Genomic DNA, 6,000 nt, shown 5'->3' on the forward strand with positions numbered 1-6,000 from the left:
TCTACTTGGGCAGCTCAGTGGGTAAAAGAAACATGTTATAGTTTGCTCAGCAGTAAGTGCGGTAGTCAGTCAGGGCAGGCACTGCTGGTGGGTGCCAGTTCCTCTCTCCTGTTTTGGAGGAAGGACAGGGACCACAGCCTGTGGAGGGCATCCTCAGGAAGATTTGAAGCCCCTACTGGGGACCTCCAAGAAAGAAAACAAAAACCGAGTGGCCCTGAGAGATCTTCATGGAAAGCAGAGGTGTCATTTGTACTCACAGACTCAGGACACTGATGCCAGCAGGAAGTATAATGTCATTTCATGTCCAGCTTCTTACACTTTCTAGTACCTTGTTTTCTTTACAGCAAATTTTTTTTCCTGTTACCCTGAGGCACAAATCAAATCAGCCATGCTACTGGGTCAAATTCAGTGGTGATGCACAAAATGGGTGTGAGGATGAGTAAGTTTAGTTAAGAAGCATCAGGCAGTAAACATAAGTTTGCAAAGGGCAGTAAGGTTGGGTCAGTTCCATTGACAATGATATTTCTGGATTGCTCAGATTTATCAAGACTTGTGGAAAAAGCGGGTCTGAATTTTGCTTAGTGACTCAGGCAGAGATAACACCCTGCTAGGGTATGGGTCATTGAAAGTTATTGCTCCTCTGTATAGAGCACACAATAAGCAGGAGCACCCAGTGCTGTTATGGCACCATATCGTGCAGAGAAGCTGGAAATTTCCAATAAAATGTTTGGTGCCATATTCACATCCCTCTAATTTTTTACTCACACTTCTTTTATTACACTTAAGTATTTTAATTCCCTTTTAATATGTACTTAAGAGTTATTGTGCCCTGAAAGCCAGCAATCTTGGCCTGGATGATGTGTGTTCATCTGATGGCATTGCACCATAAAGAGCACAGACACAAAATCCTGCACGTTGCCTTTCAGAGCAGGGAGAGTTTTGTCATCCTCCTTTGCCAACATTAAAAATTGGGCCTCATTCTCCAAGACAAAAGTGTCATATTTTAATCCAATGGTAATGTTATTTTCTCTCTAATGAACTTTCCATATTTTGCTTAAAGCATAAGTAGTTCCTTTGGCTTTATTTGAAGCTGTTTTGTCTCTTGATTTCATAAAACAAATTAATTTCTTAAGAGATCTCTCACATCAGAAGCAACCAACTAGATTAGACTTGTTGATTCAACATTTAACTGTATTTTTACATACACTGTGGCTGAATATAGGAACACATTATTTGAGACTCGACTAGGCTGGAAATCACAGCGATGGGAGAATGCAGAGTCACAGAGCCCTGCGGAGCTTCTCCTGCCGGCGGTGGGTGAGTCAGTGAACCTGCAGCGTCACAGCCTGACGTGCTCTGTACTTTGGTGCAGATACTACTATGTGCGCATGGTGTTATGTTTAACACAGAGAGCAACGAGTGTTCAGATATCTGAAAATAAAGCAGAGGCATAGATAGCCTTGTTTGGGCTGTGCTGGAGCGGAGGCTCAGCCTTGCCTCTCCGCCCTGAGCTCCTTCCCTCTGGCTCCAGGGACACCTGCTCCAAGAGATGCTTGTGGGACACTCATTTGCAAAGGGTTTTCAGCCACGTCAGAGTATAAAACATCCTGTATTCCCCCAGGCTAAGGGAGGGGCATTGCAGGGGGTCCTGTCCACCTCCAACGTGCATACAGCAGCTAAGTATATGCCTCCTCTATGTACACCCCGTCTCTAGGAAGCCATGGTGCTGGATACCTGTGGCTTTATGCCACAGCCCTTTCCTGCTGAGATTGTACAGGTCCGTTGTGTGAATACCATGGAAACGTGGTGCTTGCCCCAAGGACATCTGTGGTGTCCCCACCGGGTTTCCTTAGAGGTCTTTCCCTCCTGGCAAGCAGGAGCAGATGGCAGAAGGAGGAAGAGTTTATTCCTCTCTTGGCTGGACTTGGTCAACTGCAGCCCAGGAGTTGTTGCATGTGTTGGATGGGGCCTGACACTAGTGTCTGTGTCCAGCACTGCTGGGCCAGGGAAGGCCCATTTCCCCACCCTGCAGCACTGCTGGACCATTTGTCCATGACTCCATTGCCAGGCCATGACTTCAGTCTGGTTTCTGTCTCCCCAGGGGTCAGTCAGGATAATGATCCTTGAAGACCACAATAGCTGTCACCTGAATTTCAGTTACTAAGACCAAACACCTTTCTGTTAAAGGAGAGCAAAGTCAAACTGGCATGAAAGTAAAACCAAAACCAAATAGTAATTATAAATGGCCAAAATGCTGCCTGGCAGAATACAACAAGCTGCTTCTCTGAATGGGTGCCAGCATTGTATTTCTCAGGCAAGCCTTGGCCACAGTTCCCAATTTCGTTTTTAAAGTCCAGCTGAGCACACTTTCAGTTGCTTATCCATTTTGAAACACCCTTAAGGGTACTGTTAAAAATAACCTAAATGAATAAATATGCAGCAGATATTTCTATGTAGCTGGTGGCACATTTGAATATATTCAAACACTAAGTCAGAGCCAGCTCCTTGCAATCATTTATGTTTGTGCTCTAGGTCTCCCTGTGTGGTGTACCTTTGCAGATAGCAGTGCAATAAAATACTCCATTATCTCCAGATACTTTAGACTGTGCCATTCCTTAAACTGTGTGAATTATGCCGGATGTTTCCCCCAGGTAACAGTTACATGGAAAAATGTATTTCCCAATATTTCATCACATCTCTTATCAGTTCTTGGGCTCCTATCAGCTTCAGCTTGTTTTGCAAGAATGTGCAAAATGAAACAATCTGGGGCTTTGCTCATGGAGCAACATTGCTGCGTTCATCTAGCAGAGGGGTTCACCTAGCTGCAGGCTCCACGGGCTCGACAGGTCTGGGGTCTACACTCCCCCACACCATCGCCAAGTGTTTGCTCCAGAGCTGTTCAGGTGCGTACAGCTCTGCTCTTTATAACCATTTGAAATCACGTCTGGATTTGGAAATTTTAACCTGAACTCACCTTTATTACCAGCCTGCTCTTCCCCTGGAATTGCACAGAGCGGGTAGTCATGGGACATGGAGTCTTTTGTCTTTTAATCTTATGTCAGGGTAGTTTCAGATTATTTAAGAAGCCTCGCTTTCTTGAATATTTTGGTAATTGTTGAGAGAGAAACTCCCAGTTTCTGTATTGCAATGAATTGTCACTGAAAAGCTTTTATTTTTTTTTATTTTTCAATTTACTTTTAACATACTTAACTTTTTCCATTTGTAGGCTCATAAACATTCCCATACAAGTCTCCCAAATATACATTGCCATCTAGCACAGAAAAGCCTGCTTTTCTTACTTGCGTGACAGGCATCCTTAGAAGTAAAGCAGTAGGGTCAAAAACCACATGCTGAAAATCAGTAGTTTAGATTAATTTTTTAGATTAGTGCTACCAAACTTTCACTTTTTAAAACTTTGCTTCTCTGTATCATACAGAGACCATGTACTTTTAAAAATATTAAAATATCTTAAATATTAAATAAAATATTAAATATATTTTAAAATAACTCTTATCATAAATATGAGTAGGGGAAATTAAAGGTAAAATTCAAGAGCTGAGTTGAGTTAGTTGTAAGCAGAAATCAAACATCATTTTGTTCATCCCTCTCATTCTCAATCTACAAATGAGATCTTTCTCATGCTGTTAAAAAGCCCCACTGTACCCTCCGTTGCATTCACACCCCTGAATATCCTTCCTATCTGCTTGTTTGCAGACCAACACAGGGAAATGATAAAATAACTTTATGTAGACCAGCAAGTGGCCTGACCTGGCATCCTGTCTGCTTGGGAGAAGGCAGAAGTAGGAAAGTGGTGATTCAAGACTATGAGATAATCCCAGCAGTAGCACTGCTTATTTGAGGAGGTTTATAAGAATGGCGGCTGAGAGATCCAGCAAAAAAACCCCAACCACAAATGGAGCATTTGAATGAATTTTCATTTATCACTTGGTGAAACAAAGAGCAGGTAGCAATGTCTGCATTTCTGTGCGCACAGTCCCGGACGTCCCAGCTCATCCATAGCATCTCAGTCAGTCGAGCCCTGACTCTTAGTTTTTTCTTCCCCCGCACAATGCTTGTAGCTGATACTTTGGCCTCTGCTTGTACAACAGGAAGCCTCGTAGTTCACGTGGCTTAGCCATGACTTGCGTACAGCCTATGGTTTGAGCCTTTTTCTTTTTTTTTAGCTGTTTTTTTCAGTTAAAAAAAAGAGGCTTATTTGCTCCCTATGCCAAACCTGAAGGAAAGCTTGGCCACCCAGGGCTGTAATCAGGACCATGGTTTGATTTTGATCCCATAGTGGCCACTATGGCAGTTCCTATCTGCAACATTATTGATAAAAAGAGCCGTACTTCCTCCAGCTGGGATAAAAATATGCAAAGCCACAAATCCCAAAGTCACATGTGCAAGCCATTTTGCAACCAGCGGGCAGTAACAGCAATGGGAAAACCCTCTAGTCTGGGAGTGGTGGCACCTTCTTTTGCAGCAGCTTCTGGGGAATAGACCCTGGCCACAGCACCTGCTGCCGGAGCTGGTGCTCCCCTTCGCTCCTTGACAGACTGCTTCAGGTTGTAGTCGTGCCAGATCAAACAAGCTAAAAATATTGCATCTAATCAGTTTAGGATAAAGGCCATCTTGGAAAAGATAGTTGCTCCAGGAAATGAGTTTCTTTCTCAACAACTGGTATCATTCCTACTGAGTCACTGATGGGGCTTGGAGTGCTGGGCTGCAGGAGTGAAACGAAGAAGTCCTTTGGGTGAAACTAAAAAGGGAATCTCCCCCATGCTGAGCTTCATGCAAAACCACCTAAAAATAAGGCAGTAAGAAATTGATCAGCCTGAACGGCAGCATTGGGACTGGGAAAACCAACCATAATCCTGGACACAAGTCCCTTGAGAACAAGCATTTGGGGGACTGGTGAATGGCAAGGGAAAGGGGAGCTGCCGATATTTACCACCCAGTTATCAAAGTCTATGAAGAAGGTAATTTAGAGCAAACAGAAGGAGGATGGTTAGACTTGATGATCTTAAAGGTCTTTTGCAACCTAAACGATTCTAAGATTCTAGGATTCTAGGATAAAATAAGAGCACGATTTCCAGCAAGGCTCTCGCCTGAAGGGTGAGGAGGCAAACGCTCCTCGGGATGGGGCCTCCACAAGCACAACTGGGTGGTTGTCCAGGCTGGGTAAAATGGAGTCTGCTGGAGCTGGAGGTCTGGGAAGGTGATCTTCCAAAGAAAGGTTAGAAAAGTAATTAGTCTATATCAGACTCTCCTTCATATCTCAAAAATGTCTTCCTTGTCTCATTTCCCATTTGCATGAAAAAAAGGGTCAAACAATGTGCTTGGAGTGAGTATGGTTGCGTGATCCAGTCTGGTTGTCAATTGACATTGAATGCTTGCTCTTTGTAACGTCATAAACCCTTGCATTTCCAGAGCTTAAAACTCAATCCTGAAACAATATTACAAAGTGCCACAGAGTTTGAGGAAATTCCTCACTCGTGTCATATCCCTTACAAAGGCATTAATTATAACTAACTTTGTAAGATTCATCATTATAAATATAGTAGTAGCTTTTCATATGATAGTGGCTTTCATGAAAAATGCATTCAAATATTTGTATTCTTTTTATTAGCTGCCTTTATGATCAAAAAGTTACCTACTGGCTGCACTTCCATGATGTAATATTTTCCAAGGTGTGCTGGAAAGACTTTTTTATTTATGACTCAGGCTGGGCCTAAAATAAAAACCATGTATCTAAGTACATCTGATAAATGTGAGTTGGTTGCAGTCTAACGTCACTATCAGTACAAGCCCTGATTAAATATCCTCTGTCCTGTGATGTGCCCGCGGAAAAACGACGACACAAACGTGTGTATTCCTTCATTTTGTTAAGTCATTCTGTTTTTCTAGCCAATCCAGCCCTTTATTTACTGAACTATGTATTCAGAGCCTGATTTAAACAGCACTGAGGAGTCAGATTGCACCTTGTTTTGCATCGGCAGG

Source organism: Nipponia nippon, unplaced genomic scaffold (genome assembly GCF_047370975.1).
Source record: "Nipponia nippon isolate SJK-2023a ecotype South Korea unplaced genomic scaffold, ASM4737097v1 scaffold_3, whole genome shotgun sequence".
Taxonomy (NCBI): Eukaryota; Metazoa; Chordata; class Aves; order Pelecaniformes; family Threskiornithidae; genus Nipponia; species Nipponia nippon.